This window comes from Ovis canadensis, chromosome 2 (genome assembly GCF_042477335.2).
Source record: "Ovis canadensis isolate MfBH-ARS-UI-01 breed Bighorn chromosome 2, ARS-UI_OviCan_v2, whole genome shotgun sequence".
Lineage (NCBI taxonomy): Eukaryota > Metazoa > Chordata > Mammalia > Artiodactyla > Bovidae > Ovis > Ovis canadensis.
This window is the reverse complement of record NC_091246.1, coordinates 81,723,774-81,736,746: the sequence shown is the minus strand read 5'-3', so window position 1 is coordinate 81,736,746 and position 12,973 is coordinate 81,723,774. Positions and strand designations below refer to the sequence as shown.

The following is a 12,973-nucleotide window of genomic DNA, read 5'->3' as shown; positions in this document are numbered from 1 at the left end:
GTAGCTGCATTGTGTCACTACTTTGCTTAAAACCTTTCATTGTTATCGCCTGTGCATAGCCTTTGTTTCCCCCAATATTTTTTATTGATGTATAGTTGATTTATAATGTTGCATTAATTTCTGCTGTACAGCAAAATGATTCGAGTCAGACACGACTGAGCAACTGAACTGAACTGAGTGAGATGCGAAGATCTAACTTCTATTTAGGGATGCTCAGGTTTATCTCTCATACACTATTTAGGTAGTTCCTCACTTATTTTTGGAGTTAGTTCAAGAGATCCAAGAATCTTTATATAAACTAAACATTGCTTTTACACTGAGTGAGTTTTATTTTATAGCTGTTATTTCTCAAGAGTGTGTGGATGCTGCTTTGATTAATAAAATTTTACTTAAGTATTTTGTGAATTTCTGGAAGAATTAGATTTTGTTTTTTAATCCATGTATAAACAAAATAGACATACTTTCACGTGAGATTTATTGTATTTTCTTTAAAAAAAAGAGCTTCCCATCCATAAAGTGTTCTGAACCACTGCTGCTTATTATTGAACATAAATAAAATTAATTCATTTCTGTGACATATTTTACTTTTCTACTAAGTTAGAGAAATTTTTCTATGTTTAGTACTAGAGTGTTAGAAATTAAAGGAACCCTTGAGGCACTTCAATTTAGTTCCTTTATATTACAGAAAAGGACATGGTAGGTTGGAGATTTAAAGTATGTATCCAATCCCACAAATAGTAAGAGGGTAGAATGAAGACTGGTGCCCTGTCTTATAGTCCAGTGTGCCTTCCATCCTTCAGCCTCTTTCAGACACTGCCCTCTCAAAATGCAGTGAGAGACCAGATTTCTGAGACAAGTGTCAATTGAGCGGTCTAGTCCATTCATTCTCCTTCTCACTCCCTCCTGCCCTCGTCCTCTCATTTATCCAAGCTGTAATCGCACTGTATGAAGTGTTTATTTTTTATGGGTAGTTAAAAAAATATTTAGCCAGCTGCACATTAACATGAAAATGACCACACAAGAAAAATGGTTGCTAAGCAAAGGTAGTGTGACTCCCTCCAAATAATCAAGTAATTGTACCGAGAGCCATAAAACATGCGCAGAAGCATATGTCACCACTAAAGCGTCTCTTCTACTCACATTTTTCTCACTGCCTCTTAGATCCGCATAAAACCCAGTTCCTGGATGCCAATGGCAACAGACTTAAAACTTGACTTGTAATAGAGCTTGGTTCCCAGATGTTCCTATTGGCTATAAAGTTACACACCAGATTTAATGATATAGTTGAAATGCTTTCATAGATTTCTGCTGTAAAGTCAAGTTGAAGTCAATTTTAAGTAGGAACATAAAAATATGAAAACCCAGATGGACTAGTACTCAATCTGCTAGATTTAAGTCAACTCTGAAGACATAGGGTTCATTGAGTTAGAGTTTCTAAATCCACAGAAAAGGGGGGGTAGCTTTCTCTGCATTTAAATTTATTCTCAGACCAATTAATTTCCTAAGAATAACTAGATACCACATTTAGATAACTACTGTTGTTTAGGGACTATAATATTATCATCCTACTTTCTCTCATGTTCTCAAATGAATATGTCTAAGATTGCTTAGACAGTGTAGATTCCTGGGTAACACCCTCAGATACTATCATTCAGTAGATCTGGGTTGAGATCCAAGACTTTGTATTTTTAACAAGCACCCCAAAAGGATTCTGATGAGGTGTTCATGAACTACCCTTGTAGGAAGCATTGTGAGCTGGTTGTGATGGTGACTGCATAGCATACGACCTGTCCTCATCCAGACTTGTGTAAGACCAGAGTGACCAGAGACATGACAGTGACCCCAAGCTTTCCAAGGCAGGCTTCGTTGAAGGAATCCTCCTTGGGATACAATAATTAGAGCCAGGCCTCTGCCAGTTAAGGGGCTCTACTCTTCACAGATTTTGTGAGAAGATGAAATACAAAGCTGACAAGAAGATAATATGATCCCAAATTTGGTTCATGGCATATTTGTTTATTTATTATTTTCGGCTGTGCTGTGTTTTGCAGGCTTTTCTCTAGTTGCAATGAGCAGGGCCTAGTCTCTAGTTGTCATGCACAGGCTTCTCATTGAGGTCGCTTCTCTTGTTGCAGAGCATGGGCCCTAGGGCACGTGGTCTCCAGTTGTTGCAGCATCCAGGCTTTAGGGTACAGGCTCAGTAATTGTGGTACACAGACTTCACTGTTCTGCAGCACGTAGGATCTTCCCAGACCAGGGATCAAATCCTCGTCTCCTGCATTGGCAAGTGGCTTCTTTACCACTGAGCCATCAGGGAAGCCCTCATGACATAGCTTATTCAGCCCACCTAAGCATGAGGGAGAGCCACAGTCTTTTTACAATGAATTACATAGGTCAGAAGGACTGTTAAACATTCTTTCTGAAGGGTCTTATTGATGGCAGAGGCTATATATAAAATGATATTATTCTATTGTGAGAGATGCAGAAGTCCCATTAAGAAGATCTGAAATGAGCAGCAGATGTTACTGCTTCAGCATCTGGTTAAGATTCCTAAAGGGTCTCTGAGGAAAGAGAGACTAGGTTCATTTAAAAGTGAGCTCATTAAGAGTAATGAGGAGTAATGAATTTCACAGCATTAATAGTAATAATAATAATCATACTAGAAACAAAAGGCAAGGGAGAAAGGGAAAGTTATCCCAACTGAATGCAGAATTTCAGAGAATAGCAACAGGAGATTAGAAGGCCTTCTTAAACAAACAATAAAAAGGAATAGAGGAAAACAATAGAGTGGGAAAGACTAGAGATCTCTTTAAGAAAATTGGAGATATCAAGGAACATTTCATACAAGGTTGGACAGGATAAAGGACAGAAACGTTAAAGGCCTAAGAGAAACAGAAGAGATTAAGAAGAGGTGGCAAGAATACACAGAACCTTACAAATATGGTCTTAATGACTCAGATAACCACAAAGGTGAATCTTAAAAAAATGATGCTATTAAAGTGCTGCATTCAATATGTCAACAAATTTGCAGAACTCAGCAGTAGCCACAGGACTGGAAAAGATAAGTTTTCATTCCAATCCCAAAGAAGGGCAATGCAAAAGAATGTTCAAACTACCATACAATTGCACTCATTTCACATGCTAGCAAGTTTATGCTCAAAATACTTCAAGCTAAGCTTCAGCAGTACATAAACCAAGAACTTCCAAATGTACAAGCTGGATTTAGAAAAGTCAGAAGAACCGGAGATCAAATTGCCAATATTCACTGGATCATGGAGAAAGCACAGGAGTTCCAGAAAAACATCTACTTGTGTTTCATTGACTATGCTAAAGCCTTTGTCAGTGTGGATCACAACAAACTGTGGAAAATTCTTAAAAGAGATGGGAATACCAGACCACCTTCCCTGACTCCTGAGAAAACTGTATGCAGGTCAAGGAGCAACAGTTAGAGTCAGATATGGAACAACTGACTTGTTCCATATTGGGAAAGGAATGTGACAAGACTATATGTTGTCCCTCTGCTTATTTAACTTATATACAGAGTTGTTGTTGTCTATTTACTAAGTTGTGTCCAACTCTTTTATGACCCCATGGACTGTAGACCACCCCCCACCCCGCCCCAGCCTCCTCTGTCCATGGGAATTTCCAGGCAAGAATCCTGGAATGGGTTGCCATTTCCTTCTCCAGGTCACCTTCCCAACCCAGAGGTCAAACCCATGCTCCTGCCGCATCTCCTGCATTGCATGTGGATTCTGCACAACTCAGCCACTGGGGAAGCCCATATACAGAGTATGTCATGTGAAATGCTGGGCTGGATGAATCACAAGTGGAATCCAGATTGCTGGGAGAAATATCAACAACCTCAGATATGCCGATGATACCACTCTCTTGGCAGAAAGTGAAGAGAAACTAAAAAGCCTCTTGATGAAGGTGAAAGAAGAGAGTGAAAAAGCTAGCTTGAAACCCAACATTAAAAAAAAAATCAAGATCGTGGTATCTGGTATCTGGTCCCATCAACTTCATGACAAATAGGAGGGGAAAAAGTGGAAACAGTGACAGGTTTTCTTTTCTTGGGCTCTAAAATCACTGCCAACGGTGACTGCAGCCATGAAGTTAAAAGCTTGCTCATTGGAAGGAAAACTATAACAAACCTAGATGGTGTATTAAATTTAAAGCAGAGATATAACTTTGCCAACAAAAGTCCATTTAGTCAAAGGTTTTTCCATTAGTCTTGTAGGGATATGAGAGTTGGATGATAAAGAAGGCTGAGTGCCGAAGAACTAATGCTTTTGAACTGTGGTGGTGGAGAAGACTCTTGAGAGTCCTTTGGACTGCAGGGAGATCAAACCAGTCAATTCTAAAGAAAATTAACCCTAGATATTCATTGGAAGGATTGATGCTAAAGCTCTAGTATTTTGGCCACCTGATGCAAAGAGTTGACTATTGGAAAAGACACTGATGCTGGGAAAGATTGAGGGCAAGAAGAGAAGGGAATGGGATGAGATGGTGGATGGCATCATTGACTCAATGAAAGACAGTGGAGGATGGGAATCCTGGAGTGCTGCAGTCGATGGGTTTGCAGAGTTGGCTACGGCTTAACAACTGAACAACAACAAAGAGTAGTGGGGGAGTAATGGGCTTTATCCCATTAGAAAGAATAATAAATGAATTCCAAGGATACATTATCAGGATCATCAAACTGATTCATCCTGGACCCAAATTTGCCTCAAAGTCCAGTCAAGTTCTGTGACTTAAAATGAGTTCAACTGAAGAGGCTTTGTGTCTTTAGACTTAAAAGTTCCAAAAGCTTAAATTTCCACACATTTTCTTTCTTGGTGCCATTGTTTAATGGCTGTAAAGAGAGTGCTAGAATCTCATTTTACTAAAGCTAGGCAGAAATAGACTCTTGATGGACTGTTGTCCTAACTCATATGAAGAAAAATATTTTGTAAGAGAGCTCATACCCCTGAAGTCAGTGTCCTTGAAGACACAGAACCACTCTCTCTTCTATAATACTCAGTTAATGTCCCAAGTGCTATCCATTTTGCCCGCATGATACTATGGGCAACATTATACCTGTTACTCTGTGTTTGTTGGATTGTAGTCACTCACAATCCATGCTCCTGTGCAATGCTTGTCTTCCACAATGAAATGAAATTCCACAGCATGAGTCTTGTAGTACTCAGCAAAATAATATTGTAATTGAAGATTTTTCTAACTTTGGCTTTTTCTCCCTTAATATTTTTGGAAACATTTAATGTCTGCTACTATTCATCCGGTATTGGTTTGCAACTCATTTAGACTAAGACATGGTATTTGCTTCTTTAAGCAAATGCTCTGTGGGATATTACTAAAACATGTCACTTCCTGGTGTCCTGCCACCTGCTTGAGGAAAACCACAGATGTGTTGATTTAAGATGTAATTACAAGGATGTACCTGAATTACAGGTGACTCAGATGGTAAAGAATCTGTCGGCCAATGCGGGAGACATGGGGTTGGATCCCTGAGTCAGGAAGATCCCCTGGAGAAGGAAATGACAACCGACTCCAATATTTTGCCTGGGAAGTCCAATAGATAGAGGAGCCTGGTGGGTTACAGTCCATGGGGGTCACAAAGAGTTGGACACAACTTAGGGACTAAACACCCCCACCACCCACTTGAATCACAATGTAGTGCTTCTACATGAACATGTTGAGGGCTCACCTTCAAAATGAGGTCATTGCCAGGCCAATAATACGATAAGAATAGTTTATTCAGATGGAAAACCAGACGTAAGTTGGAAAGTTCTGGTGGGAGTTCTAGGGGAATCTCCAAGTCTTGGAGGTGCCAACATGTTTGGAAGGATCTCCCTGGGCATTGTGTGTGTAGTTTGATTCCCTTAATGAGGAGACTGGAGGTCAGACCAGCTGCTGTGATTCTAAAGCTCCAGGGCTGCACAGAGCTTGTCTCTCTACTTGGAGCTATAGATGTGCTTACATCAGACTAAATGTCAACTTTGTAATCAGATTAGCTACTTAAAGTTAACACAGATCCAGAGTAAACTCATACCTACATTAGAAAACACAGTGCTTTGAATTATCTCATGTTAGTTTAGCAGAATAAATGTTTTCTAAAAATGGTTTAATATTTCATCAAAATAACCTTATCATTTTGTGTAATTTCTGATCATTCTTATAGTAATTGACTATAAGTCTAAATTGTCATAGTGCATTTTTTGAAACACAGTCTATTAAGTAAAAATTTAAATAACAATAAATGAAATGGCACAGAGAAAATATGATTACATATTTTTTAAAAATGATTGTTAGATGTATAAGTTTGGAAATATGACTAAAATATTGGGGCAGGTAAACTATAAATATTCTTAATTTTTTTATCTCTGTTTCATTGTCCTTGATGCCTACAAGTATCATGTTTAAAGCATTTTGAATTACCTTTTGAGTGCAAGCAGATGGAATTGGAAAGGTGAACAATGGTCTTTGTCCTTTTGCCTGTATTTATAGCTGTTGAATGTGAATGTGCTTTTGTGTATAGCTTTATATCCTGTTGCTGCTGTCTTCCTATGCCAAATGCTGCTTTAAAATTATTAGTGGATCTCAGTAACCACCTTCAGGAAATCCCCCAAAAGTATTTCTGAAACTTCCTGCATTCCAAGTGTAATTTTACTTAGGATATCTTGAAAAAAGAAGCATGCTTAGTTCCTCTTACTGTGCTAACTCACATTGGTTTGCTACTTGTTCAGTCTAGTAAAATGACCTCATGAAAGCACAGTAATGTAAAGCTATGATTTAATGTATACCTAGTAATAGTTGTTCAGCATTCCATTTTCATAATAACTTTGAGCCTCTCACATATGTACACTTAGATCTACTTGTAAACTGACAGACATGTCCTTTTACTTTTTAAGGACACACAGATATGTTCCAAATAGATTAGTCAAAGCACTGTTATTTTTCTGTCAAAACTACTCCACTGATAAATATGCAAAATTAACCCAAGGGTCTAGGAAAATGAACCCTATTATGATACCATGAGACTGTCAAATTTCCATTTGGTTTTAGGCATTATAAGGGAAAGGTCATGTAAAAGCTCTGTGCCCATGATAATTGGTGAATTAGTCTCTCACTGGAGAAGGCAAGGGCACCCCACTCCAGTACTCTTGCCTGGAAAATCCCTTGGACAGAGGAGCCTGGTGGGCTGCAGTCCATGGGGTCGCTAAGAGTCGGACATGACTGAGCAATTCACTTTCACTTTTCACTTTCATGCATTGGAGAAGGCAATGGCAACCCACTCCAGTGTTCTTGCCTGGAGAATCCCAAGTTTGGGGGAGCCTAGTGGGCTGCTATCTATGGGGTTGCACAGAGTGGGACACAACTGAAGTGACTCAGCAGCAGCAGCCTGTTTATAACTTTCTGAACATAAGAAGCATGGTAGATTGTTTGTCAAAGGGGGTCACACCTACAGCCATATTTAGGGGAAATTGCATATTTATGGGATCCCTGCCAAAGGACCAGCCATAGGCAGCCATTTGGTACCATGAGACACAAGCTGTAGCTGATAGCATTGTAGTTATAATCCCAAAGAAACTAAAGTAACGTATGATTTGCTAGGTCAGTTATTTTCACGCTTTTAGGATTTTGAACTGGAAGGGAATGAAATGACTTGGCAGGTGGAGATAGGAATTAACACATAACGGATGAGAAGAATGATTCTATCAATTGTAGGTGGAATGAATTGCAAGCTAAAACTATGAGGTAACACAGACTAAGAGCTGGTGGAAACCATGAGGTAGAGAACTAAAGGTAGCAGAGGAGAAAAACTCCATTGAGGAAAAGAACAGGACAGAATAAAAAGCTGGGCATTCTCTATAGGAGAAATACCAGGAAATGGACAATGTCTGAAGTTACCCAGATCATTGATAGCCTATCTGCTTTAGTTCCATTCCTGTTTAGTTTCCTGTGGCTGCTGTAAGAAATCACCATGCATTTGGTAGCATAAAATAAGAGAAGTTTATTTTCTTAAAATCACAGAGACGAGAAGTCAAAAATGGAAAGCGTCAACAGGGCCATGTTCACTCTGCGGAATCTGGGGGAGAATCCAGTCCATGCCTCGTTCACCCCCGGGTGACTCATGTCGCCTGGCTTGTGGCCGCATCACTCTAACTTCTGCCTCCATTTTTGTATTGCCTCCTCTTCTCTGTGTATCTGATCTCCTTCTGCCTGTCTCTTATAGGGACACTTGCTGTGGCATTTAGAGCCTGTGAAAATAATCCAGAAGAGTCTCCTTACTTTAATATCATTGAGTTCATACATTTGCAAAAAAACACATTTTTCCAAATAAGATAACATTCACATGTTCCTGAGCTATAAGTTTATGGACATATCTCTGGGAGCATATTATTTTCAGTTTACCATGACAAGCTCATTTTTCTGACAGAGGCTTGACTCTATCAGACTGGGTCTTCATTAATAAAAATAAAGAAAATTATGTGTCACTTAGTGTAAGTACACACCGCAGCAGGAGCACTCCATCGGTTACAAGTTATTTACACTTTTATAAGAATCACTTTGTCAGGTCTTTATACAAGAGCAGGCTTCTAAAAAGAGCTGGGTAGAGAGTAAACAAGGTTGATAGAGCCAACCTGTGTGTGTTTGTGTGTGTGTGTTTTGAAGAATCATTGGAAAAGGAGAAAAAAACTATCATTATACATTGAGTTCATTCCTGGCACTTTGCTTAATATTTTATACTATCTCAATTAACTAGCTCAATATTCCTATGAGATATATATTTTTATTTTATTGCTTCAATTTTATGGGTGAAGAAGGTGAAATAAAAAATGTTGCCCAAGGTAACACAGCCAGTAAGTGGCAGATCTATTACCTTAAAGTTACTCTGTCAGGATAAAATCTACTTTAGTTTTCAAGAATAGATTGTGTAGGGTATAGACGCATAAAAGAACATGGTGTTATTTAGAGATTGCTAAATAATGCAATGTCTGAGTAAAAGTATAAATGAGAAATTTCAGCATATGAGGAAGTAAAGGTACACAAAAGTTAGCTCTAAGTGGCTTTTCACCAACTGAGAATTATGGAATTAGATCCAGTTTTCCTCAAATTCCATGAATATTCAGTAGGAGATTGATTCCCACACATCCACTATTGACAATCCAATGGCAAATGTCACTGTTCCTTCTGCTTTCCATGTGTAGCCTACTGTAGCCTACCCACACCCTCCTAGTTTATTATGTTAAGACTTTGTGTCTGGAGAATTACAGCAGCTTTCTACCTGTGTTTTTCCACTAGCTTCGGTGACTTTCTGTTCTTCCTTAACAACACTGCAGGTTTAATCTTCTAAAGCACGTACTACTATCTTGTGCAAAAAAAAAAAAAAAAAAAAAGCCACATGTACACACACACACTTTATTCTTAGACCAGTTTTAAGTTCATGGCAAAACTGAGCAGAAAGTACAGAGACTTTCCATGTAATCCCTGTCACCACATATGCACAACCTTCCCCATTACTAACCTGCTAGAGTGGTGCATTTGTTACAATTGATGAACTTATACTGGCACACCATTATCATCCAAAGTTCCTAGTTTGCATTACAGATCACTTTTGGTGTTGTACTGTCTGTGGGTTTTGATAAAGTACAATGACATATATCTACCATTGTAGTATCCTACAGAGTATTTCCACTACTCTAAAAATCCTCTGTCATCCTTCACTTTCACCAACACCCTGGCAACCATATTGCCTTTTTGTCAAAGATAATTATTGTATCCTTTTCAGATTGCCTTTTTTCACTTAGTACTATGTATCTAAGTTATCTTCATACCCTTCCTGGCTTGAATATATTGTATTGTCTGGATGGACTGAATGATATTCCATGTCTGAATATAGTACAGTTTATTAATTCATTTTCTCAAGCACATCTTGGTTGCTTCCAAATTTTGGCATTTATGAATAAACCTGATAAAGCATCCATGTGTAGGCTTATTGGGTAGATACCAAGGAATGTGATTGCTGGATTGTATGTTTAATTTTGTAAGAAACTGTCAGACTATCAAAGTGGTTATACCATTTTGCATTGCCATCAGCAGTAAATGTGAGTTCCTATTGCTTCAAATTCTCATTAGCATTTGGCATTAGCAGTGTTTAGGATTTGGTAATTCTACTAGTTATGTAGTGGTAACTTGATTTTTTTTAAAAAAATTATTTAACAACATATGGCATTGAACATCTCTTCATATACTTACTTGCCATCTGTATATCTTCTTTTGTGAGGTGTCTGTTAAGGTCTCTTGCCCATTTCTTAGTAGGGTTGCTTGTTTTCTTATGGTTTAAGAGATCTTTATATTCATTGTATGTGTGCTGTGCATGCTCAGTGGCTTAGTCGTGTCCAGCTTTTTGCAGCCTCACAGACTGTAGCCCACCAGGCTCCTCTGTCCATGAGATTTTCTCAGCAATACTGCCATTTCCTTCTCCAGTGGATCTTCCTGACCCAGGGACTGAACCTGGGTCTCCTGCATTGCAGGTAGATTCTTTACTGTCTGAGCCCCCAGGGAAGGCCCGTATTAGATAGCAGTCATTTATTGATATATCTTTTGCAAATATTTTCTTCCAGTGTGGCTTGTCTTCTCATGCTCCCACATCTATATTTAATTAATATTGTTATATATTTAAACCTTTCAAAACCCTTTTTAGAAAAAAATAGCATGTCAATTTTTTTAAGAGTTAAAAATATTTGCTTAGTAAAGTTCAGAGTCCTCATTTTGGCATTTAAGATATCCATAGTTCAGTCCAACCTATGTTTTAGTCTTACCAGTCATCAGCCACATATACTTTTATGCCACCCTAATAAACACTTCCTGAAACTCAGACACTGCTGGAAGAAGTATGAATTGATATAGCAATTCTGGTTGGAAATTCAGCATTACATAAAAACAAACCCAAAATGAACATTAAAAACAATCTCATTTGCTCCAGAAATTCCTCTTCTTGGAATAACTCCTAAGGAAATACTTGTGTATTAGGTTGGCGCAAACATAATTGCAGTTTCAGATGGTGAGTTTTAAATCCTTATAACTAGGCTCAAACACATCTTTATTAATCAAAATAGGACCTGTTACAATCAATACATTTTTGTCAATGAGAAATAAGTTTGTTTATTCCTGTGGTGTAAAAATCGATGCTTTGGGACTTGATGAACTCTTAGAAAGCATTTTCTGCCTCCTGCTGATTGTGGAAGGATTTTCCCTGGAAAAAGTTGTCGAGATGCTTGATGAAGTGGTAGTTGGTTGGTGAGAGGTCAGGTGAATATGGCAGATGAGGCAAAGCTTTGTAGCCCAATTCATTAAACGTTTGAAGCGCTGATTGTACGGTGTGTGGTGGGGTGGTGTTGTGGGAAGAATTGGGCCCTTTCTGTTGACCAAAGCTGGCTGTAGACATTGCAGTTTTTGGTGCATCTCATCGATTTGCTGAGCATTCTTCACATATGTAATGGTTTCTGCAGGATTAAGAAAGCTATAGTGGATCAGATGGGCAGCAGACCACCAAACAGTGGCCATGACCTTTTCCTGGTGCATGTTTGACTTTGACATGAAGTGCTTTGGCGCTTCTTCTCTGTCCAGCCACTGAGCTGGTCATTACCAGGTGTCATATACAATCCACTTTTCTTCACACGTCATGATCCAATTGAAAAACCGTTCCTTATTGCATAGGATAAGAGAAGATGACACTTCAGAATGACAGTTTGTTTGATTTTCATCAGCTCTTGAGGCACCCAGTTACCGAGCTTTCTTCACCTTTCCAGTTTACTTCAAATGCTGAGCAACCATAAGATAGTTGATGTTGAGTTCTTGGGCAACTTCTCATGTAGTTGTAAGAGGACCAGCTTTGATGATAGCGCTCAGTTGGTTATTGTCAGTTTGTGATGGGTGGCCACTGTGCTCCTCATCTTTGAGGCACTCTTCTCCTTTGCAAAACGTTTTGAATCACCACTGCACTGTAAGTTCGTTAGCAGTTCCTCGGCCAAACACATTGCTGATGATGCGAGTTGTCTCTGCTGTTTTAAGACTCATTTTGAATGCAAATAAGAAAATTGCTCAAATTTGCTTTTTGTCTAATATCATTTCCATGGTCTAAAATAAATATAAAATAAACAGTAAGTAATAAGTCATTAGCAAAAAACATAAAGCAAGAAATACACATTAAAATGATGTATAACATAGCTGCACTTGTTTAATAATGTATTCCAATACCAAATGCAAATTTCACCAATGCAAAGCCACACTTACTTTTGCACTAACCTAATACAGTCACATGGACCTCAACCTTTCCTTTCCTAAGGGTGTTTGCTGCATTATTTATTGTAGTGAACATCACTGGTTGCTTAGCTAGTCTATTTTCCCCTTCCCAAGTATTTTTAACTTGCATTCATTTATCCATCTCACTCCTATTATTTCAGGGCTGACATTTTTCTATTCCAGTCCTGCAGAGCCTTCATAGGTCTTATGGTAAATCCACTTTCTATTTCCAATGATTACTGAAAAACACTGGCCTTTGCCAACCTATTGATGGCCTTCTGCCCATCTCAGGAAATGGTTCACAAGTGGGTATATGAGACATAAGAGACCTTCTGTTGGGAGCCCTGGAAGAGGTGATTTCTGTTCAGGACGTTGCTGTGTTTGTATATGAAGCCCAGAACTGTTGCTCTCATTTCTTCACCAGCCAAAGACTAAGCAGAGCCTTTCACAAAAGCAGAGTCAAAAGGATCTCAGAGACAAGAATTCTTAGCTATGATTGAACCACAGCTGACCTGTGCCCTACATCTGGAATTTTAACCAGTTATGTGAGCCTTAATAAGCTATTTAATGTTGTTTCAACAGCTTGACTCAGATCATTTCATTCGGTTGAATTAATCAAATTTGATACTTCATAGAAGGCAAATCTGCAGACATTGTAAATATCTATCAA

The 12,973-nt window shown here is 38.6% G+C and overlaps 1 pseudogene; it reads right to left on the bottom strand.

Annotated features, from left to right (window-relative positions):
* Window positions 1–11,104: 11,104 nt before the first annotated feature.
* Window positions 11,105–12,135, bottom strand: LOC138434576 (histone-lysine N-methyltransferase SETMAR-like; annotated as a pseudogene).
* Window positions 12,136–12,973: the final 838 nt, after the last annotated feature.